Source organism: Stegodyphus dumicola, chromosome 4 (genome assembly GCF_044657685.1).
Source record: "Stegodyphus dumicola isolate Sdum_Otavi_A_Nest chromosome 4, ASM4465768v1".
In the NCBI taxonomy this organism is placed as follows: domain Eukaryota; kingdom Metazoa; phylum Arthropoda; class Arachnida; order Araneae; family Eresidae; genus Stegodyphus; species Stegodyphus dumicola.
In genome coordinates, this window is record NC_140771.1 from 175,074,214 (window position 1) to 175,100,444 (window position 26,231).

Sequence of the window (26,231 nt, forward strand, 5' to 3'; positions counted from 1 at the left end):
TATGCTTAAAGACGTCAGTGCCTTCTTCAAAATTCAAAATGTTTATTGCTAAATAAGAAATATAATTTTACATAATATATATCAAAATTTAAATAGGACAGAATTTGATAGTTTCTTGTCATATGAACGCAAGGTTCCAAGCCAGCTTTTAAGGGAGTTATTAGTAAGAAAATAAAAGGAAGAAAGGAAATCATTTCAAAAGTTAAAGAACTAAATAACATTAAAATGCGTTGGCGAACGAAATTCTTACATTCTATATATCCCTTATCTATTTTAGTGTAGGTGTATGTTTATTGGCCCGAGATAATTCAGTTTCGAAACATGAGACATCTCGGTACGGTAATCTGAAAATCATCAGATTACAGAAGTCAGTAAGAAAGATTTTAAATTGCTCTATCTGTGGATGCTTAGCCTTTAGACGCCAAAATAAAAGCGGCAATATCCGGTTAAAATAGCAGATTTCGTAGTTTCAGGAAAAGATTCAAGCTGTAAGCGCTGATCTTTTTCTCACAAACTGTGTATGTACATTTCATTATTGATTTTATTTTGGCGTTTCAAATTCTCATTTTCCTGAAATCTTGCAATTATTATTTTGATCTTTTTAATAGTGTTGCTGTTGTAACCTAAATATTAAGAATTAAGTGAAAACTTTGCTCAGATATTTAGACTTGAACACAACTAGTTTGTCATCGAAGTAAACTGAAACTGAATATTTCAGATAAACATTCTGCAGTAATTTATCAATAAGTTTAAAAATTTAATAATAGCATATTTAAAAATTCTAAAGGAGAATATTAGCAAAGATTTAATGTTGTTTTAATGCTAACAAGAAAACTTCATAAAATTTAAGATTAAATTAGTTGTAATGTTTAGTGAATCCTAGTGTTGCACTTAATGTTTAAATTTGATTCATGGGCCTCAATTAATCTATCACACGTTTCTCAGTTCTACATTAATAATTTTTCGTTGCGTTTCAAGGAAAAATGTAGGTCTAATGCGTAATTTACATTTTCGGAGCATAGATGCATATATTGTGTAGCGAGCTCATAATGGTGATTATCTATGCGGAGTTACCTTGTATGCCTTTGTATGATGAATTTCTTTTACGCTGTTATTTAATTAAATTACTCATTAATTTAGTTATAAATTATACTCAATTCAGGTGTAGCAGGAAAGAAGCAATTGGAGGAATAGAGTACATTAATTTGTTTCCATTTGCGTTTAAATGGCAATGATTCACACTTTTATTTTTGGCTGGGATGTTAACATACTCATATTTGTCGTTATATTGTTGAAGAATATATTAATAACCTAACATAAATTATGACATCTTAAATTGCTCTGTAATCTGTCTATTTTTAGGGCAAACGTTCGGGCTATTACTCTCGGAACGGCATTTTGCGCTGAATGACTGAAATCGTTGTATCACTTTTCAAATTGTTGCCACCAAATATTAGAGAATATTTGGAATAATGAAATTTTGAATAACGTTATCCTCTATTTTAACAAGAGTATCTTAAAGCCCAAATTTGCAATTTGCAATTTTTTTTATCGTCTCTTTCATATCGTGTAAAACAAAAGCGAAATTTTGATTAACAAACTTACTATTTCAAAACGAGCAGTGACAACACTGTACGAGAAAAAACATTTTTATCTTTAGTACGTGGTACTGTATATCGAAAATTTTAAAGACATGCTGTTTTGAAATATTTTTAGTCCAAGGGGGCATTAGCCCTAGTGCTCTAGAAACGTGTATATGTGTGCGTAAATGACAAGAAAGCTCATTTCGACATGATATATAATCTAAAATATTTCAGATGTATTTTTTTTTGTTTTCTTTCTCTCATGTGGTGGTGGTGTGGTGTATTTAATTATGGCGAAGCACACTAGGGCTATCTGCCTACGGGAGGAATGCCTTCGTGGATGACTTTCTAAGGGAAACTGGCTCGTATACACGTTACACATAGGGAAAACCATGAAAACACCCATGCAGCCAGCCCGCTCGCGGGATTCGAACCTCAGACCGAACTACCAGTGTTCAGCGACTTTACCTCTCGGCCGCTGGTGGGCCTCCTTTCTCTCAACCGCGAAAATTCCTGATATTACATAGGTATTGATGAAGACGTACTTTTTGTTAAACTAGGAGATCTCTGTTTAGAAGTATTTCAAATTCATCATTAAAATATGCAATGGTGAGTAAGAGGTCACTAGGGATAAGATACGAATTCAAGACTGAGTCCGTAATTCGAACATACTTATAGAAAAATTTCATAATGTTGTAGGTGTATAATTTCACTCCTGTTCTACATAGATCCGACACCTATAACACATGAAATTCATGATCAGATCAACAATTTAAATAACCATAGAATTGGAAATATGTCATTTCATTTCAAATAATTCCTTTGAATGAATCTATTTGAGACTTATTTAATTTTCTTCATTGTAAGTATCAACAAGAAGATAAACTCAACAACATGTTCAAATCGTATAATGAGCAGCAACTCGAGATACTGAAACAATTTTATTTGAAATATTTTGCAAAATTTATGTTGTAAACTAGAAAAACATTCTTTCCTCCCTAACTGTCCTATACACTTATACTTCATGCCTAAAGTGACTCAGGGTGATTATTGCCAACTGGAAGCATAGGACATTTGGTACGATTTATATATTATACAAAAAATATTTCTTAAGTAAAATTGTGCAATGTTCTGTATCGATCTAAGGGACAGACAACTGCGTTGATGTCACAACATGTAATGCTATCATTATAAATGATGTCAGTATTTTAAAGGTATTAGTATCTCTATTAATTTAAAACATGCATGGATAACCTTACCTGTAAGCACCTTGTTTCGGTAGTTAATGAAAAAAGTGTTTACTAGTACAAAATGATCAGAAGTTATCTTATTTTCGTCAAATAAAAACATCTTAAAAAAATCTGAAAGCTTTCAGATTTTACATTACGTCCAAAGGAGTGTTTTTCAATATTTTATGTGCTACCTTTAGTTATTGAATATAATTTTATTTGCACTTAAACCATAAAATTCAGTTCAACAGCAAGATCACAAAATAATTTGAAAGGAACATGTCATTAGAATTTTCGATAGACAGTCTCGCGCATTGGAGATCATTTTTTTTTTTTTTTTCATACAGTGTGCCATCACTCGCTTTGAAACCGTTGAGTTTCTTAATCAAAAATTCACAAATGCTTTACAAAATACGAAATAGATAATAAAACCAGTTTCAAATTCCAAATTTAGGTTTCCAGGTATCCATATTCGGGTGAAGACTACATTCTTCAAGATTTGATGGCTCTAGGTATAGTTGTTTTATCACTATGAGAGGAACATACATACATTTATGCAGGTTCTTCATTATTTAATTTCTTTAAATATAATACAGGGCGATAAAATTTGGTGCCAACAATTTGAAAAGTGTCTCAGATTTTCAAAGGTTGGACGCAAAATGCGAAAACGAAATTAACTGTCCTTCTGGGATAACGCCCTTTGGGCTGATAAGAAATATATTTTCCTTTGTTTTCTGTTTTAACTATCCCTAGATCTGCAATCAGTAGCTTCCATACTTCGCGATGTATTCCGACAAAATGAAAAGTAGCTGGTACTTTATCTTCGAATCTACGTGATTGGGCTGTCTGTATGAGAGTTTTCGTGGTTTCTTTCCATGTGAAACGTAAATAGGAGGCAATTTAGCATAGAAATTTCTCCACGTAGGCATCCTTTCCCTTAGGCAAATATCTCTTTCGTGCTTTCCCATAATCAAATAAACCAAACCGGTACAATACATTTTCGTGGCCGTCACTGAAGGGATTCTTCTGAAAAATACGTTATTCTAGTGCTTTAGATATATGCTGAAAACATTTTATATAATTATTTAGGTTTTATTTTTCATTTGGGAAAAATACATAGGTAAAGGAAACGTGCGTGTCAGTTTCAACAGTCGTTATCGGAATAGAAGGGAAAATCCAGAAAATAATCAGGGCGAGATGTTAAATTTATTGCGAACGTGCTTTTAGTAACATAAATAACCAATACTTACTATTTATTATCAGTAGCAATTATCAGTTTCTGTAATCTTTGAACAATAAAAATTTAAATCTATTTGCAAATACCTACGGGTACATAGAAGAGATTATTACTTTCAATAATGTTGTATATCTTGAGAAATTTCACACATATCCTTCTAGCTTAAAATTTCATAAAACAAATGCAAATCAACAAGAAATACATTTTGTTGATCTATGAATAGTTCGATGCAATAATATTAAATACTTTGACATAAGAAGAGAATATAAAAATACGACCATTAAAGTAATTAATTAGCTTACCATCTTACCAAGTAAAGTTATCAGTAACACAGCTAATCAGATAAATAATCTGTACAGAAATATCTGTACATCTGAAAAATATCTGTACAGAAAAATTGGCTATTTAAAAAAGAAAGTAATTATACTAATATAAGTTCTTTCTCATATATAATCAAATACCTTCCCATTTATTATTCATTTGATAATACTGACGTTAATTGTCAGATTTAATCTTTTAAATAGTAAGTTATGAAAGGCTTATTTTAAATCATCAACGAAGTATGTGACCATAGTAGTATTTACTTAAGTTGAAAATTTCCATGTTCTGTAAGTAATTTAAAATTACTTTAATGTAAATAATTCTGTTAATTGTAAAATTATTTTTATTAAAAAATAGGTCATTTAGTTTCTAAACTAGTTAAAGTAGTTCATATAACAAAGTTCCGAACGACAGCTACTTCAAAAATTATAAGAATGATTCTCACAAATTTGAGTAAATGAAATATTTCTCTCTTTGGATGGGATACAATCCGCATTTAATAAGATAATCTCAATAATATATATATATTTTTAAATTACACTTTTAAAGTCCATTCTTTTAAACTATAACTTCCATTCTGTTATCTTCGTTATATACTATCTAGTTCGACAATACATAAAATGGTTGAGCATAAAATGACATTTTAAATAAATTTTAATTTTAGTAGGCATGTTAATGAAATAGTACTTCTAGGCATAGACATTACATTCAATTATTCTTATTACTTCATTATTACTTTATAATTGGAGCAGTCTGAAGAAAAGAAATGACTCAGGAAGTCTGTAAAAAATAGTTTCTAAATTCTTATCTTCTTCTTTCTGCGGATCTTCGAAGCTAAGATAAGAGATGGAAGAAATAAAAATTTGCAGACTGTGACATCTTTCCACCGGCGTTGTTGAAATATGTTTCTTTCCGTAACGCCCCTTGAAAAATGTTCCAATTTTCTAACTGGAATGTCTGTCTCCGAGAAGAGCAGGCATTTGGACAGATCAGTTGGGTCTGAGTTTCATATTATGAAGCTTGGCATAAAGTCAGCAGTTTTGGAAACTTCAATTTGTTGTTGAGCAGTCTAAAAAAGTTTCTATCTGATATATATATATATATATATATATTTTAAAAGGAAAATAAAGGAGTCGCTGACAAAATATTTTGATGGAGAAATGCATTCTGAAAAACATATCTGGCTTTTTCGCAGCACGTTTATGTGAGAATAAAGGGTAGCTTCATTATACTATAAGAGATACATTGTTAATTATTTGTTTAAGTTTTTCCAAGTATTATGAATTATGGTAAATTTATTAAAATGTATCCCTTTAATTTAATATTTATAGTGGAATTTAAAAAGTAGTGTTTCCTTTTGTTCAATGAAAATAGTCAAAGAATTAGCAAAAGTTTAATCAAAACTGAACTACAGTATGCGGGCGAGATGAAAAGCAAAACTAGTGTACCAACAAACCACTACTCAAATTTCCTGCTGTAAGTTACATATATGCACTACAGAACATAAATTCATGACTTTATTTGAAACTTTCAAGGCGAACACTATGGCGTATTATGTCTTTTATCTATTATGCATTCGATGAAATGTACACTAGTGCCCTATTCTGATGAAAAATATTGAAATTGGATTCATCTATATATCTTCGGGGAAATAAAAATACCTTATTATTTGAAGAGACATACTACCTTTGCCATAGCCCATAAGGAAGTGTCTCTCTCCTTACCACGTGGCTTGTTGGTGTGACTAAAACGCACGTCTGGATAGCAATGGAAAGTTCTGGAATTCAAAACACCAACGAGAGCATTATACATTTTTCGCGTCTTCTGCTTTCAAATAAAATGCTTAATGGTTTCTTGACAGTCCACAATCTGAACATTATATTTAAAATATTTTGAATTCCTGAAAGATAATTTTTGTTTTAATTCGCTTAAGACCTTGTAAACGAAAAAGGTAATTAAAGAATATAATATGTACAAAACTTTTAGGCACACTAGTATTTTACCTATTTGTTTCCCAGTTATAAAAATTGCCATTACAAGCAAACAAATGCTGTACGTCAATCTTTTATGTACTTTAACCTAAATTAATAATGTAATTATGTAATAATAATGATAGTAACAATAAAACAATAACAATTTAATCAAATTAAATTATAGCAGGCAAAAAATGAAACATTTGTAATTTATTCAAATTACTAAAAATAATTAAGTATAGTAGAATCTATGAAATTAACCTGGACATAAAAGTAATAAGTAAATATATAAAAGAACACACAATATACAAATTATAAGTATAATTTGGAAAAAGTTGTATTATCGTTGATAGATTCAAACTTTTTCGAGAGGTAAGAATCTTCACTGGAAAAGCTGGAGTACTCTACGAACTATGAATTGTATTGTATAATTTAGCCCATTTTTAAACCTAGCAGAAGGAAATGATGCAAATAGATAAAAAAGATTTTTTTTTTTTTTTTTTTTTTTTTTTTTGTATAAAAGTAAAATTTTGTATTTTCTGTAAATTTGTTTACTTATTTTTCTACTGATGTTTCGTTGGGGCTTCCTTTGACTAAAAAATGGCCAATTTCAAATTCTGAAAAATCGCTTTTGTAGATGAAAAATCATGAAGATTGTTACGCTGCTCTAAAATTCTTTATTTTTATTTTCCTAGATTTCCCAGAATTTAATTACTTATTACATTTGCAAATTATAGTTCTCCTTTAAAGTATTTGGCTTCTTTCACCAAAATTTCTTGACGGATTAAAAATTGCCAATAGTAACACGAGTTTGTATTCTTTCATCTTCAACCAACCATTTGTAACGTACAGTTTTTATTTTATTTATTTATTTATTTTGACTTTTCAGCTTGGAAGAAAGTACTAATTTTCTTGGCCATTTCATCTATTCCTTTTGTATATTGACGGAAAATAGATTGAATTAGATGAAAGTTCAAGTTAATTTATAACAGATTGTAAATATTTCCAATATTTTTATCACTGTAATAGAATTTAATGCATAGAATTTCTTTTCGGGAGTTTAGTCATATTTTTATATACTTTATGAAAGTCTGATTCATTGAATTTCTCTTTGAATATTACAGTTTATTTACCATTGTATTAGCAAATTAGTTAATTAGAGGTGGCGTTTTTAATTTAGTTGATTTAATTGGAGACGAGAAACCATAACTGATACTGACAGAAAAGGCAATAATATCTAGGTGAAGAAAGCATCAAACTCTCGAAAACTTTCGAATATGACAATGATAATAAAACTTTTTCCTTATTTTATTTAAATAATTGTATTCTGTATTTTCTATATTTTAGCGTTATTAAGTGTCAGAGTAAGTACAGATCAATTTAATATATACTCCAAACTTTACTTAATTATTGTTTATAATCTGATTAAATCCCAACGGTTTAGTTCATTCTTTACCTGTTTAGATTTAATACAACTTACCTAAATAATTATTCTATGAAAATCCTTGTAACAATTGTAGAGATAATGTTTGAAAGTCCAATTTAAGTAATTTTTTATTTTTAATATTTTATGTATAGATATATTATACTATTAATATAAATATATTGGGCATATATGAGCGAGGCATATACTTCACCAACGTTCTTTTCTTCCATCTTTTCCATCCTAGGTACCTGACCGATCTTTTTAAATATTTTTTATCACTCATTCATAGGACCACCACCCATATAATTTTTAACATCCAAAAAAACATGGCGTTGCGCTTTTCGCTACACGAATTTAACTTTCATGAAAAAGGGAAATCGTTATCACTTCTTCAAGCAAATATTCATTGAAATGCTTTTGCTTGAGGGATAAACTGATGAAAGTAATTATTTCTTAATTACATTAAGTAAGTGAAAAATTCTCCAAGTGGGTTAATTTGTAATGCAATAGTTATAAAGTTTGTTGCATTATTCATTATTGGTATATTGAGCAATGTGCTTGAAATTTATGATTTCAGAACTGGTTGGTTTAACTAGTTCTAAAACTGATTAGTAATCGTTTAATTTAAAATTGTTCCAAGAGTTAGACTGGAACCGATATACAATTACAGATTAATTTTTTGATTCTCATGACATTCTAAGTTTTTTTATTGACAATTGAAAATATTTAATTTAAAAAACAAATTTGCCAAATTTTTCATTTAGATATCACATTGTGTTTGTTTTACAGTAGTACAATCTGTAATTGATAACAGCTGTACTTTGGCCTTCGTCTGGATAAACTTTTAATGACAGACTTAATCTCACAAGGATTAGACAAATCAGTTAAAGCAAATTTATACACTGACTACCAATAAGTATTTGGACATCTATGCAAATGACGATATCTGCTGTCCCAAGGTACGCCACGGACTCCGCCGGTATATATCGTGTAGGAAACAGCATCGGCTTTAGTCGCATGCAAGATGCCTCGCAGTTCGGAGCCCTCTGATTTCGAGAAAGGTATAATTATTGGGTATCACAAATGTGGCCGATTCTTAAGGGACATATCTAGCGATCTGAAGTACCCAATATCGACAGTGGCCTATGTGATTAAGAAGTGGAAGGTGAGGGGTGATTGTCGGAATGTGCCCCGAGTCGGCAGACCAACGAAACTGGGGATAGAGACCGACGACGAGTGCTGTTCAGAGAAATTCGGAAGAACCGCACCCAACCGATAGCCCTCATCCGCGAGGAGTTTCAACAGGCATCCGGGAGTATTGTTTCAATGAATACCAACCGTAAGGAGGCATATCTGCTTGGTTTTCATGGTCGTGCTGCTGCCCATAAGCCTTTGATCACAAAGTCCAACCGCGCTGCTCGGTTAATGTGGTGCAAAGCACATCGAAATTGGATCGTAGATCAGTGGAAACGGGTTCTTTGGAGTGACGAATCAAGGTTCACCCTTTACCGTTCGGATGGCAGGGTATGGGTCTGGCGTCTATCTGGAGAACGTCTCCTGCCAGAATGCATTGTGCCAACAGTCAAGTTCGGCGAAGGTGGAATTATGGTCTGGGGTGTTTCTCTTGGTATGGGCTGGGACCCTTGGTCCACATTCATGGTAAGCTCATCTCCGATGCCTACCGCACTATTTTGGATGACAATGTGCTTTCTACGTTGTGGAAGTTTTACGGGTTTGGCCACTGTTACTTTCAGGACGACAATGAGAGTTGTCATGTTTCGACGTTAACCAAGGCTTGGTATGGTGCCAATGGAGTTCATCGAATGGACTGGCCTGCCCAGAGTCCAGACCTGAACCCTATCTAGAACCTCTGGGACGAGTTGCATTGGCGAATTCAGGGCTGCACTATCCTTGCAAAATCGGTGAAGTAACTTCTATGTCTTCTCCAAGTCGAGTGGAAAAAAATACCACTAGCTGTCATACAAAGACTTGTGAAAAATATGCCTCGGAGGGTCCACGCTGTAAATACCTCTCATAGAGGCTCTACCAACTATTGATTTTGAATAAAGTTAGTTTTTCTTTTCTATGACAGGTGTCCAAATAGTTATTAGTAGTCAGTGTACTATCGCTACGCCAAAAATGGGAGGAATCTGGAATCCCTAGCACAAATAGCAGAATATTTTATGCATGTAAAATGTGCGTATGTTAAAATATGTTTCCTCATTTATATTTTATTTCCAAACTTTTAGGATCTTAATTTAAAAAAATCTGCCGATGTCTTGAACACCAGTTTGTGTTCCGAAATATATATATAATATCTTACTGTGTTATCTCGTGATATATAATTAAGGATACAGCAATTAAAAGAATGATTATTTCAAACTAATTTTGTAAAATATAGATAAATCATTGAAATCATCCTATTAGAACTTTCTTTAAATAACATAGTATAGCACTATTATTTGGCTTTCATTTTATATCATGGAAGCGTTTTCAGCTGCTCTACATTGCAGACGTTTTCCACTGCAAAGAAGGCAAAAGTAGAGAGAGATTTTTGGATATGGATATCCTCCATGAAATCTAGTTACCAGTAAGTTCTCGAAAATTTGCAGATTTCAATTGAGTTACTTGCCTTTCCATTATTAGCAGCTGAAGGAAGAGCTTTTTATAATAAAATATAAATTTTATAGTAAAATATATTTTTACAGTAAACTTTCTATTGTTAATATATCTAATAACGTTTGTTTATACTTACATTTACTTGGGATGTTATTATTTCCGATTTAGCAAAGCTCAATTCCTTTTGTATGTAAAAAATGATGCCAGTAATTATTTTCCAAAAATTATAAAAGTTTACTGTTTTCGCAAAATATATATTTAAGTTTCAAACTGTTCACTAGAACATTAGGTTTACTAGATTCAATAAATATTAAAGGCGTACCTGTTATTTCTTAATCCATAGAAGCAGTTAAGTTTTCAATATTCTACCTTATTAATATTACATGAAAGCATCCATTATTCAGTCTCGTATATTCCTTTCATGCGGTACTTTCAATGCAGATTTAATTGTAATACTTATGCAGTCAGTGCACTCCAGTGAAAGAGTTGATTTAATTCTACTCAACGTTCCGCAAGATGGCTGAAGCCGGTGGAAATTTCATTTCGAATTTAATTTCACACACGATTTAATGCTGCGAAAATACTCGTTTGTGAAGCAACAGACATTTTGTGAGTTTTATATGCAAATGAAGCTATCTGTAGAACATGATTTGATCATCTCTCAAAATGAGCTTTCGAAATACTGGAATTTTTCTTTACATCTCTGGTTCATGGAAGCGATAATCAGAGAAGCAAATAGTATTTGAAGTCCCTTATATGAATTTAAATAGAGCTTTAATATTTTTAACAGTAAGGATTATTTTAGAAGCAAATCAATTTAGTTTTGCATAGCCATGGGTGTAAGCAAATTTTTCATACTTTTAAAAACAGTAGTGTTTATCATTTTTAATGTGAACTTGCATTTAACAATGGTATTATCATTTTAATGTAAACTTGCATTTAACAATGGTGTTATCATTTTTAATGGTGTGGTGTGGTGTATTTAATTATGGCAAAGCACACTAGCGCTATCTGCCTAAGAGGAGGGATGCCTTTCGTGGAGGACTTTCTAAGGGAAACTGACTCGTATATACGTTACACATGGGGAAAACCACGAAAACACCCATGCAGCCAGCCCGTTCGCGGGATTCGAACCTCGGACCGAACTACCAGTGTTCAGCGACTTTACCGCTCGGCCGCTGGTGGGCCTCATTTTTAATGTATATAATAAAGATGCAATCGCAATTAACAGTAGTGTTTAAATTTGCAATATAAGCTGTATTATTACCTAAGTTTTCAGGTACGAAATTGTTTAAAATTTTGTCGAATATAAAATTATATACACATTCTGCTAGGAATATGTGTATATCATTTTGTATTCGACAACACTTATTGCTTATATTACACTTATTTGCTCAGTTCTAAGTATTTATTTAATTTATTACTATTACCTAAATTTTCAGGTGCGATTTTGTTTGTCGAATACAAAAGGATATACATTTATTGCTCAGTTCTAAGTATTTTACTTTTAAATGCTAATTAATAAAATTAGGAGAAAGAAAAAAGAAATTAATATAAACTTATTTCCCTTCAGTGATGGCTAAACGATAGTGATTGTTTAGGTAATGAAATTAAAATTTCCTCAACGAACAAAAATAATTTATTTCATTCATGAATTTCAAATAATTATAATTTAACCTTTGAAGGCACCCAAAGCTGTTCATTCCAAAATAAGAATTTGTACTTAATACAAAGGTTTAGAAATGTAATCAATTTAATTTAATTATTACATTTAGATTTTTTCTTTGCAATCTTCATTCTTATAGCGCTTGAAATGTTTTACTAACATTTTTGTTGTCAATACTTAAGACATATCCTTTAACACTGCCCGACAATTTAGACAACTTAGAAAACGATTTATTGACAACACAGATAAAAGCTTTGATTCTTATGAACTTCAAAATAAACGTATCTGTGTATGGGAGAGAAAGAGCTCTAGTTGTTGAGACTTTGCCTTATCTCATGTATTGTGATTTGTCTTTTTTATTGTCCGGTTGCTTTTAAACACAATTTTGACAGGTTTAGTAGACGATAATTGACATTTATTTCAGATAGTCAGTACATTTCTGCAAATTTTTATTAACCTATTAACTGAATTATATTTTATTGCGGTGAGAAAATAATTAGCTATTTAGATACAACAGAAACTTAGGGTCGCTACTGAAACTACTCTTTTGAACTCAGCTTAACGCATCGTTAAAATTCTAAATTTTATGTTCTATGACGTGATAAGAGTTTCATAGTTATTCCGTAAAAATATAAATGTTCTTTACTGCAGTAGAAAAATGTAATTTTTTGTCTTTTAAAATCCGATTTATTGGTGATGAAATACCTGATAAAGAAAAAAAGTAACGTATTTGTTCGCATATGTCTACACATAGCTTCCTTCCGCAGATTTCTCAACATATTATTTAACATTTATTTTTTTTACTTATGACAACAACAAAACGCGTGAACAGAAATAGGTGACTTTTTATATAAGGGAAGCTAATATCATTGAAATTAATATTTTTGTCTCCTTTCTTCGAAATATAGATTCCAGTAATGTTAGCACATCTATTTATACCTAATGTCCAATGTTCGTTATTTAAATCGACCTCTTAGAAATAGTAGACTCTGCGTAAATTCTGTCTTCTGCAACTTCACGGGGTAAATGATATAAAAAAGGAGAAACAAATACGAGGCAATAAAGTTTTCGCAAGCGTTATCAAGATGCCACACATTGTGCATAATTTCAGTAATTTATTCAATGGTAACTGCAGTAGTCATCCATACGATTCCCATGCGTAAGTTATGAGTACATGCATAGTACATACTATTATCTTGAAATTTAATAAAATGTGTACATAACATGATACGTACAGTATATAAAGGTGATTCTTCTAGAATTATATGAATCAGAGAATTTTTCCGAGTTAAATCAATAACGGTATGTATGAATTAATTTTGCGAGGAAATGCAAGAGAAGTGAATTGCAATTGTAATTTCAAATGAAGTTTTTGCGAAATAAGATCAAATATGCTTAAGGCAAAATTTTAATGAACGCAAATTTTCAAATCTAAAAGACATAATTTATATTAGGTTATACGAAAAAAAGAACTTGATTCTTTTTTATTATAATATCTTTAAATATCTCTCTTTTTTCATGAATTTTGTAGGCAGTTTTATACAATGAATATAAATATCACATTTTGAATAAGTATAACTGACAAGAATGAATTCTTACAATATGGTCACAAATATATTCCTATCAAAATAAAATACACTAGAGCTATTGACATATTAGTGATGAATTTAACCCGGCGGAAGTCGCACCAAGAAAAGTTACTAGAGTGGGCGCGTGGGGTATCATATACCCCAATATTTAAAATACAATAAAAATAGTATTATTTAGTTTTAAAACTGTTTTTTTTTTTTTTTTTTTTTTTTTTTTTTTTTTTGTTCTCGTGTATTATAAATAAGTGAATAATAACTGGGTTTCAAAAAATTAATTTCCGAAATAATCTTATAAAATTAAATTAATAAAAATTAACATAAATGAAAATAATAAACATCATGCCTCTAAGTTTCATTGCATCTCTAATACACCATGCTTATTTTATTTCTTCACACTTTGAACGAAATACATTCGTGTGTTCTTGGCACAGAATGTTTTCACATTTTACACATTGTATTCACGTTCTTCTGTCCTTGGCGCGAGGGCAAAAAATTTAACACATCTTTCATACTTAATTGTTTTGAATTTCATGTATTCGTTTCAATTCTTTATCGAAACTTCTGCTTTTGTTTTGCATGCAGTACGTCAATTTCTTAGAAAAATATTAATCTCTGATCTTTGTTCAATACTTTTTTTCATTAATTGTAATGCTAAGTCTTTAAAAAGCAGACTTCTGTTTCTTGTTGGTGGATTGGCAGTTGAATATAATATAGTTCAAGCATTTGTTACAGCAACATTCAGTGCAGGAAAGAAAATTACCATTGGCCACCTTCTTGTTATTCTGGCAATTGAATAATTGGCTGACATTTCATCCCCCATATCCACTGCTCCTTTAGTCATATTATTAAAACATATATTTCCTGACGTTTTATTTTCTCCAATAGTATCATCTATAGTATGATCCTTATATAATGTTGAAAGCATAAGAACAGTTTTTCCTTTTTTAGGAACCTTTTTTTCCTTTCCTTTTTTCCTTTTTTTAGGAACATCAGGAATTAATGTTTTATCTTTTTCGAATTCAAAACATTGTAGAAAGTATTCTTAGTTTCATCTTTAGTTTCCGAAATTCAATCTTCATCACTTTCAAATATTTCTAATAAATCTCTCATGCGTTTCATCTCCAGTTCACAGGGACTCATTCTTTTTACCATAATGCAGTTAGAAAGTTTTAAGAATTTAATGTCAAGTACTTTAAAATCACTTGCGAGTAGAAATATTTACTGTTACACTCTAAAAATAAATTTCTGAACTAAATATTCAGTCAGAAAAACACTTACACGGACATACCCCAGTTCCAACAAAATACCGATAAATCTTTTTCTGAAACACACAGGCAAAGAAAATGCGGTTCTGAAAGTCAACCACAACTAGAAACTCAGCTACTGAAAGTAGCACAGAATTTCAGTTTCACAAGTTAAGAATATTCCACTTTTATGTAGGGTTGGGGTATGATACACCCCACGCGCCTTCCCGCGGGTTAAACTGTATTCATGATAGTTGCACATTTAAGTATTTCAAACAAATAAAAATATACACAAATTTATAAATCGAAATCATGTACGAAAAGTATTCAATAAAAATATGTACTTTACAACTATTACTGGTACTAATTATTTTGTATTCGGTAATGGTGTACATTGGTATAATTATCTTCATAAAATATACTGATATTAAATATTTTATGTTAGGCAACGGTAAAAATTAAAATTTAACGCAAAAAGTGTCTTTATTTTAAGATAATATAAATGCTAATCTTCTATAAATAGCCGCTGATGAAGTACCATTGAAAGCGAAAAATACTCAATAAGACTCAAGCAATGTGTATAAAATTTACAGATTTGTTGGTAAGAATGACGTGGTTTGACGTGATGGTAAGAATTTTTGTTCACAAGCGAAATGTCGTCCTATTTGCGATTATGTTGATATGAACATGTTTTGATACACTATAGGTTTCTGTTTCCCTGTTAAAGACATTTTAACTATGCTGTTGTCTTTTAAATTTTTCACTGAGGACCAGCTGCCACGAAAGAAAATGATGACATAAGTATGGTTAAAGCAAACTTAAAGAAAACAGAAAGGACAGTATAAGAAGAACCTAATACTCTGTTTAGAGAAATGGGATTGAGGACCTGCAGTGAGCCCATGTGACCCATTTGATAGGATTGGATTAGCCTTATCAGCTCGTTATAACGTCAAGCAGAACTATCTGCCTAAGAGAATGGATAACTTTCGAGGATGACTTCTTAGGAAAACTGGATGGTATTCACCGTATTTGATAGGAATGGATATGGCAACTGGAATTCCTCTTTGGGAAGACGAATGAGATTTCATTACTAATGTGCTTTAAAATTATCTGCCACGTATTATTAGTAATTTCATTTTAAGGTAAGAATTGGGGAGTCATTACTAGAGTTAAACGATTCGCTGTAGACTTGATTAAAAGAACCGATCTACTTTACTAAGAGTATGAACGGTGATTTCACAAAACGAAATGATGGCTCCTTTACAATTCATAAAGCGTTCTTTTTCGATGCATGCCAGAAGGTTTGATTGTTCCTATACAAGCACTGGCTTTTTTTTTTTTTTTTATAAAGTATTTGATGGGAAGGTCTCTGACATTTTATGGGTGTGTGTTTATATGTGTTTGTATGCATGCGTTAGAGATGTACTATTCATCCACAAGCTAATACAGGAAACTGTACGAGCGAAAGCCTGATTCCTGAAAAATAGAGCTGTAACTCCTTCAGAGTTTACTCACCATAAGCGAGCTAAGGAAGCTCGATTCCCATTTCCAGTGAACTAAAATCACGTGAGAAGCAAATGATCTTTATCTTTCGTCCCAAATGCAGCTCATTGTTATCAGCATAAAAGTACATTTTTCAAATAAACATGCCTTTATATACTTTCATTGTTTTGCTTCTTGATGCATACGTCTGATCCTTTAGTTATCACTTATCATAATATTTAATATTTCTAATGATGTCTAAGACATCGCAAATAAGTAATTATAAATTTCTTTCAACTTGTAGTTGCGGAAATTTAATTATAGCACTACTACATATCCATTTCCATCTAATATTTCCAATAGTGTCTAAGATATCGTGAATAATTAATTAGATATTTATTTCATTAATGTGCAATTCGAAAATTTACATTATATACAATGCTCCCGTTTCAACCAAGTGAAAAGCATAGTTCATAAAAGGAAGACTACGAGGTATTGAAATTTTAATAACAATACTCAAATTCAAATTCCAAGGAAATTTTGCAGAATTAATTAAGTAGGGTTTAATCTCTTTGATATTTTCAAATGATTATAAATCTTCATCCTTAACATAATTTATAAAATGGATCAGGGGCTGATGAAGAATATTATTCTAATTGAATTAATATCTTATAAATTATTGTTTTAAAACTAAATGGCTTAAATCTCATTAAATATTCATTGAAGTAGCTGGTGTTTTGCATCAATTTGTGGAAAGAATAATTATTAAGGTTTCATAATTTATAAACTTAATCCCACTTACATATAATACTATGAAAATATATCTATAAAAATGAGAATAATTCGCAATTTTTAAACAAATTACGGCTTCTTTCTGAAACTAAATATTGCAAATAAAACAGGACATTGATATACAGTCTAAAATATATTTATTTAAAATTAAATCTAAAGAAATTCAAGATGTAAAATAAATAATAGAATGAAATTTATTTTTAAATGTATTCAATACTGAAATTTAAGGTACGAAAGATGGTAATCAAATCTTCAAAATCATTTTAAAAATTCATGAGCTCGCAGGTAAAAGGAAAGAACAGCATCATATTTCATTTCAGAAAATATTTCATAAATATTTTGCTATAAATCTTTGATGCAAGAAAGGGAAGAAATTGCTTCCAAAATGTTAAAAAAAGAATAAAATACTTTCATGCATTGCGTAATCTCAACGTATGTAAAATGCCATACTGGACTGCCGTAAAATCTATTTTTTTTATTGATTTCTTGCGAGAATGAGTGAAATTTGCTAACATAAAATAGAAAATATTTTTTGACTCTGTTAAATCCCATGAGGGTGATCCTGCCAAAGTCAGGCTTACCTTTATGGAAGTCTTTCTATGAAGGAAAGGAAAAGTCGCAAGTATTTGCGTTTTACTCTAAATGAAAGCTTGCAAACATCGCTGCAACTAGATCGTTCGTCGGAATTTTAACAAGAGGAGATATATCGATCCTCAGCGATTCTAACCACTCCGTCACTAAATCTTTACTGTTGAAAAATGAAGAATACATATGTGAGTATCTGTAATATGTATGTATGTATGTATTTATTGTGGAAACCCGTAACACTTACAGCCACTAGATTTTGAACACATCCAGTCCTCAACCGAAACATATGCATCTCAGAGCTCAAATTTAAAATTTTCGAATTTTTGATTCCTTAGTTCGAGCAAATAACAAACGTTTAATTAAAAATCTCAGCAACTTGAAAATTTTGTGCCGCCTCTCTGCAAAGTGAAATGGATTCATATCCAAACATTCAGCCGCAGATATGCAATCTAGTCGCGCTGAAAAAGGTACGAGACCTGTGGTTCAAATCCGAATGATGACATCCATCACATTTCAGTTCGCTTGCCATTAAAGAGATTATCTGATAATCAACCTAGAAAATATGAAAAATTAAAGCTTGCTTGTTTCACTCACCACTTATTTTGAATGTAAGTACGTGCGGTGTACTCTTAGAACAGACAATCAGTAAATTCCAAGATGTAGTAAGCTTTGTGTGTTCATGTGTGAAGGCTATTCCTAAATTATACTGCCATCTAGCATAATAGCCGCCCCCCCCAGTGATTAAATCTACAATTAGGGCGTATTACGAGTGTAAACTTTAAAAGCTCTCGTGTGTACTGCTACAGTTACTATAATGATTTCACTACATATCTTTCGAAATCCCGAAAAAAGTTATGAAGGACCCCTGCATTTCAAGAACATTTTCCCCAATGTTAATTCATTTTCGAAACCCAAAATATAAAAAACAATTAACCTTAAAAACGTTTTTCCCAATTAAACTCATGTCTTTAATCAATTGCAGTGTTTTGACATAAATATATATTTCTCATATGTATATATCCTTTTATAATCTTCAGGCTACTTCATAATGATATCGGAAACAGATTTTGATTAAAATACCAAGTTTGCTTTGAAGATCATGAAAGCAAGTAAAATTATTTATAAAACATCTTTTAATTTAACGAATTGTCCATAGTTAGCGAAGAAAATAAATCTAAACATAATTGAAGACAGTGTTCAAACCCACTTGCGAAATGCAAAGAAAAGAAGGTAAAATGGGCCTTAGAGTAATTTCAAAGACATACTGAATTATTACTTGAAAAGGCATTAAATGAAATAATTATTTTCTTGGCGTAAGAATATTGCACTTAATTATAAAGATTTTACTTCCAATTTCAAAATGTCAATGAAAAATGGTTGAAGTATGGGTTCTCTGTTTCTAAAAATGGCATTTTCTTCTTAAGAGATGCGAAATAAATCGTTTATAAATATAAAGTTTTATAAATATTTGTGTTTATTTTAATATTCCAATTACATGCGTTTTTGTAAAGTTCTTACGTTTTATTTGTTTTAGTGTACTGTATATGATAACTTTATTTGTTTTGAACTTATTTTTATTTGTTTATATAGTATATCTTGTATAGTGATACTAACGCTGAACTTCTATTCATCTATTATTCTGAAGGCCATAATATCATTTTCCATTAAAGAAAAAAAAATATTTTGCTTCCAAAAATAGAAAGGCAGATAGCTCTAACATGCTTTGCCTTAATCAACTAAACTAAACTAACCCAAAATAAAAATATTAGAAAGTGTGACTAAAACTATCCCAAACATTCTAAAAACATGATTAATTTTCCTTATCCACTCCATTAATAAATAACAGCATGCTAAGATTGTTGAAATAATAGCATATTAAGATTTGTTGAGATAACAACATACTAAGTTTTTTTTTTTTTTTTTTTTTTTTTTTGTATCCTTTTTCTTTTTACCAATATTTTTTTTTTACTTTCTGCTGTTACAAAAGCTTTGAAGGAGGTAACTAGTCACCAGGGAACACAATAGAAATAACTAATGAAAGTGAAGTAAGTCCTTTTTGAAGATTCCTTCCTGAAGAAGCAGTACCAGTCCTTGAAGATTATGGTACGCAATATGTTTTTAGAAATGCCTTGGAATTATTTCCTCCATTAAATGTGAGCAGAAATATTTTTCATATATAAAATTTGAATTGTTTAATTTATTTTACTATTCCACATGGTATCTCAAATATAAGAAGCATTTATGTGCAATTCATGACTTTGTACTTCGCGTTAGATTTACACAGAGCCAGATTTCGAAAACTAAATTATTAATTTTATTGAGCAGTCCAGGTTTTTCCCACATATCTTACCACAGGAATCTGAAACTTCGGGAGAGAATACTAGTTTTCATTCGTAATGAAAGTGGTTTTGAAGCTCTTGATTAGCATGATGTGCTTTTGAAAATCTAAACGAACTCCCGATGTGGTGCTCTTGGAGAATCAGGAACTGCTTGTTCCAGAGAGTTCGGGCAGTAACCGAATAATCTGTATAAGCCGCCCGGGTATCTGGTCCCGCTTTCATGTGCCACCTGTCCTTCCGAACACTTTTCATCCTGAAAACCCGCCAACTTCCTAACCCAGAGTACTTGATGTGTCAATACAGTCCCACAAAGCATACAGAACAACATAGCTGTTCTCTCCTTAGTTATCATGCCGGAGCCGTTGAGATCCTACATGGCTTTTAGTATGGCTTTCATGCATCCCTCGATTACCTATTTGCCTGACAGTCATGCATTTCGACCAGCAGTAGCTACAATATGAACCAATTCTGTATGATTATGTAATACTCTGGGAAGGAAGCCAACTCAGCAGATTTCAGGATTCAGTAGTTGCAATATTGAGGAATGATGAAGCACAGTACCGATAAGCCTCGATCCTGCGGCTTTCGAATTCCAATATGTGCTAGTAAGAGTTCCCTTCTCACACAAGGCATAACACGTTCTTTACACAAAGAACCAGCGTTCAAATGCTAGTTCCAAATGAGAAACCCGCTGTGTTAGTTTCCCATTTATACACAGCGTAGATGGCATCACTCATACCTGCCTCGTTGCTGGAATGCTAATGATTTGAATCTCTTAACATATAGCAACTTTCGTGCAAGTTTGAGCTTTGTTATATGCCTCCTTCACAGTGCAGCAAATTTAATGGCAAACAGTGCATTTTCCAGTATTTATACTTAAAAAGTCGCAAGTACATCATATGCATCATGTCTTGTATACATTTATAGATTTGACTCCTAAGCAGCGATGGGATAGGTATTTGAAATAGTAATTCAGTAAGTACTGGTGGATCAGTTTTATTTATTTGTATGACGTAATATTAAAAACGTTTTAATTCAGCTATCAGTACCTACTGTATGTGTATCTTAGAGCACTAATGTCAAGTTAAAGTTCAAAGGCAGTAAGTCACTCGATATAATGTAAGATTAAACAAGAAATAATTTCAACAATAAATGAGTTTTAGTTTTATATGCTATGAAAACGAGTTTTTAGCATTGGTAATGCTCAAAAGTTATTGATTAATAGCCCTGCACGGAAAAGGCACAAATCAAAGATAAGATTTTTAATAAAAGGGTTTCAGCTTTATTCGTATTTAAATGCTTTTCCTCTCAAAAATAGATATCTTTTCAATTTGTGCAGAGTTTTAATAACGTATGACGCTAAGTGATGTGTGTCTTTCGGAGGGTATAATTTATTGCAAGTTCTTTCAATTCATTCTACGAAACAAATGATGTTATTATTTAATAATTATCTCATCAATGTTACAACGTTTTTTTTTCTGAAAATTAATAAGCAACAACTGAATTTCTTAACGACCACCACTCATTCTTAAGCTCTTTTAAAGCATGCAATAAAATCCCTAACTTATAAGGAGAAACACTGTGAGCAACTTGAACCACTGGTGCACGAACCTTGCTATTCCGGTTGTCACTTTCCGTCACGTGGGTTTCATATCACCGGATCTGTAACGACTTTTCCTCCTCGAACCAATAGCCCTCCTTCTCGTACGCCATAAAGACGAGCACAGGATTTCGGATCACTTAAGGAAAGAGAGACTCGTATTTTGTCCCAGTTTATGGCAATTTTATTGCGACAGTGAAATTTGATATCGGAATCCTTTCATTTAATGTTGGGAAACCAAAACCGAAGAGAAAAAAATGTAAATGCATTTTTGTGAACATTATCTTGCCCTTCCTTCCTTCCACGAAAATCACTTTTGAGTAGACGTTCTACACATTTTAGACAAAAAATAAAAATCTTAAAGTACTTAAGCGCTATGTTTCGGCAACACTTCAGTGAACACGGTATCTAAGATCAAAAAGAATAAATTGCATTCCCGAAGTTTAGTTTTAAAGCGTTTCCTAAGAGGGGATATGAATAAATACATTTTAAATACACCTTTCGGAAATACAAAAAAGAGAACAATCATTAAAAGAAATCGAAATAACTCAATATTCCTAATATATGTACAAAACTATTTACTGACATTAAATGCGCCTGTTTACCATAGCTTATTCATATTAAGGAAGAAAGTGCATACCGCTCACTGTATTGTACTAATACTGTTCTCAAAATCCGGCGCAGGTCAAATGAACATTAGTAGCAAAGAATTAGAAAAATTTAGTAGCAAAGAATTCGAATCGATGGAAGAATTAAAGCTTCAATAACACAGAAATTTAAAAATTGAGTTGAAAATGTGTAACGAATCGACAAATTTTACAGGCTTAAAGACAGGCCTTGGAATTCATTTACACATACGTTTCAAAACGCAAACGACATATGAGAAGCTGTTAAGTAATACAATGAATAACTTAAAAACGTAAATTCTTTACACAAAACTTTTGACTCATATTTATTTCATGTTCAAAATATAAAGTTACCAGAGTTACGTTAAAAATCAATTCCATAACATGAGAAGGTAATAAAGAATCACATTGTAATGAACGATTTAACGGAATTGCTCATTGAAACATTTTATTGTAAAATTGTAATCCGGACTATTAAGGAAATCAGAACCATTTGAAAGACGCATCCTATTATCACATTTTCTTAAGCGACGCCACTTCTCTGCCATACTTTAAGAACCGATAGCTGTCCGAATTATCCAAAAACCAAACTTCTTTAAGTCCATCAGTTTTCAGCATAATAATGCTAGCCACAAAATTGATAACAGAACCCTCCACCTGCCAAAGACAGGATAAAATCTTCTATCGGGAACAATTCCAAATTTACTATGTCAAAATCTAAATTTTATTCCGAAACAAATATCAACGCTAATCCCAATAACAATTTCTTCCCTAATAAAACCCCAGTAAAAATTTCATTGAATTTTTTAGCTCAGTCTTTTGTAAAACATCTTCGAAAACATTAAATTATCCCAATTAACATTTCTTATAAATAACAGATTGCAACTGCGAAGAAGTGCTGAAATCCAAATGGAGAAAATGTACATTTGATTTCTAATTTTTGAAGAAATGAGTACACACCAAAATAGTAATATTTAAACATATGACTTGGTCTGATTTCTCTCCTTCGATATTCCGCCAGCACAGAAGTACAAACCGGATTCTTCGTTGTCCTCCTAATACCAATCAGTCAAAAACACGGTGAGTATTTGGGAAGGTGACCAGTATAGAGGCTTACTTCGAGCTTATTTCTCGCTATTGTATTGTCAGTATTTATTTGTCTACTAATATTAAGTGTTACATTTATATATGTAAATATAATAGTGCAAATATTTAAAATAAAATATAATTATTATAGTATAATATTAGGAAATATTGAAATAATAATATCCGTCTATGAAATATTTAAGCACGAAAATGAGTAATTGAAAGACGTAAAAAAGTTCCTGTAAATTTTAAAAAAAATGCATGCAATGCATACTGCAGAAAAAAAAAATCGAGAAATAAATAACAGCAAAAACTAATTATGAAATAGCAGATTTACACTTTGTACTTCAATAACATTTAAAGTAGGAATGATTTTCAGTGAATGAATTTTGCTAGCGCTCTGCATGTTTGCCTCACCGCGTACTTACTGGTTACGATTCGAAAGTCGCCTGAGACGGAGCATGTATGATAAACACTGTGTCTATGCGGGATAGCCTTTTTATCCTATACATCTTTTTTGATTAGTTCAAATGCTAAAATGATCAGTAATAATTAATAGAAATTAGTATAATATGAGTACATTTGCACACTGCATAACTACATGGTATAGCAGTTTCATATGCAAACCTTTAACATTATGAGGTTAATCCTTTTTGAATTAATGCGTGATACATACATACGTACATACAACACGAAAAAAACCTCTTCTGATTCCAGTTTAAATCCACTTTTCAATCTGTTTTGAATACCATCCCTTTGTTCTATCCATACGTACAGATGTCACGCAAAAACATCTTTTAAATGGATTCGATAGATGTAAAAATGGATATTTTCGATGAAATATGATGCCTGAAATTTTTCGAGATTACAATACTTCCTCTACTTTGTGCAAGGAAGTAAAAATCGCGAAATTTCCATTTAAATGGAAAGAAGACTAAACTTTTAACGCCGTCTGTTCACCAAAGAGTGAACAGAAAGCAACTAAGAGAAACCTTTTTTGAAAGGTTGTCAGTATAGAGAGATTATAATTGGTATCATTAAAATTATTATTGATAGAATTATATGGAAATAAAATGCCTCCAGGAAATCAAATTCGGTAGCGAAAGATGGTATATGAATAACTTTGGCAACAGAAATTTATTTCTTCTGAAACCATTGTTACAATTTTAATCTGCCTTCACACAGTGCGTTAAAAGAAGCCTTCCTGGTAATCCAGGTTTTCGAAAATATTTGATTGGTAGACGTAGACAAAAAATAGTTCTGTTGGAAAAAGGCTAAGAAAAACAGAGCTTTAATTAAAAGTTCTCACAATTCAGTAGCAAAATGTCCCACTTAGCTAGATGGGACATTGCTTCCCGCGAAACTGTTTCGGCTAGGAACAGTCTAGTAAGAGAAGGAGAACTTCGCGCCACTATTGCTAGACATGATAACACCATTACTGCATCCGAGAATTAGCATATGTCAGCTGTGTCGGCGAATGTTCAAGTATTTGAATGGTTTTATTCAAATTTTGCACAAATATGAGCAATTTGTTTTCCAGAAAATGATTCATGAACTAACTCTATCAGCTAGATAGTCCTTGAATATGTTCCAATAGTGTTTATTATGCCTCGGAGCTTTAGAGTTTTATCAAAGATTGCGGGCTTAATAATCAATAAATATCTAATTAAACTTTATTGAATTATTTAAATAAAAGTTTTTGTCTAAGATATGATTCACATTATAACAGCAAAAGTTTTAAGAAATATTTAAAAAAAATTATTTTAGGTTCAGTTTATTAAATATAAGAATGCAATAATTAAAAAAAAATTAGAAGTATTTTAGATTCTGGTTGATAAATCAATTTGGGAAATAGTTTAAAATGAACAAACGTGAACTGCACCAACTAAATCGAATGAAACTTAATATGTTAAAATAAACGGAAAGTTGAATATTTATTTTGTTCCACATATGTTTTAATTTGCATTAAAGAGCTATATGTTACTAAAAAATACTAAAATTAATAGAATAAAAGGTAATCGAAACTTACACCAGTAATGTCAAGATTAATTATTTGCGATATAATGATTATAATTCAATGAATTTTAACCATGTAATAACAAGTTCTAAAATATTATGGTCGAAAGGTTTCATGTTCAATACTCTCCTATTCGTTAATCGTCATTTGTCTTATGAGTTTTTAAATTTTTATGTCATGTATGCGCTATCTTCAAGATTATTCATTTTAAAAAAAGCAATCTGAACAGTGTGCGGTAAATTGTTTCCATTCATTCACGAGAATTCATTATTAAGAATAAATATGCGCTCAGCCGCATTAGAGACTGCACTACCATTGCTAAAAGCATTGCTGACAACCTGGAGTGACTACTTTCCTTGGACACCATGCCGTCAGCAGCCTGCTCTGTGCATATATTAATTTACTTGTCTTGTGTTTTTTTTTTTTGTTTGTTTTTGCGGTTTTTAATTATATTTAATATTATGATTAAACCAGAACTCATTTCATGTATTCCACAATTTGTAATGTATTTGGTTATCTTTACATCTGTACCTGATTTTTATAAAACATCCTTAATATAACTGTATGACTAACATGTACGATAATAGTGAAAAGTGTTCCACTTAGTCTCAGCAGTCCCCACCATGCACCTTCTTTCCATGTTCTGGTCTTTATTTCAATGTTCCTCGTTTCGTGGTCAATCCCCGGAGGACACAGTACTAGGCTCTTTATTTATGTTTATTCATGTACTCATTTTTAATTCCATTGACGGGATCTAACAGGCTGAAAAGCATCTAACCCAGTGGGCCAGCTGTTCCGTCGATGGTGGAAAGAA

The 26,231-nt window shown here is 31.4% G+C and overlaps 1 long non-coding RNA gene across 1 annotated transcript in view; it reads left to right on the top strand.

The window, feature by feature from the left end:
- Window positions 1–361: 361 nt before the first annotated feature.
- The window catches only part of LOC118190127 (uncharacterized), a 93,340-nt gene continuing 67,470 nt past the window's right edge, over window positions 362–26,231 (top strand). The window contains exon 1 of the long non-coding RNA XR_004758364.2: window positions 362–518. This is a non-coding gene — a long non-coding RNA (uncharacterized LOC118190127). The remainder of the gene's footprint in view (window positions 519–26,231) is intronic.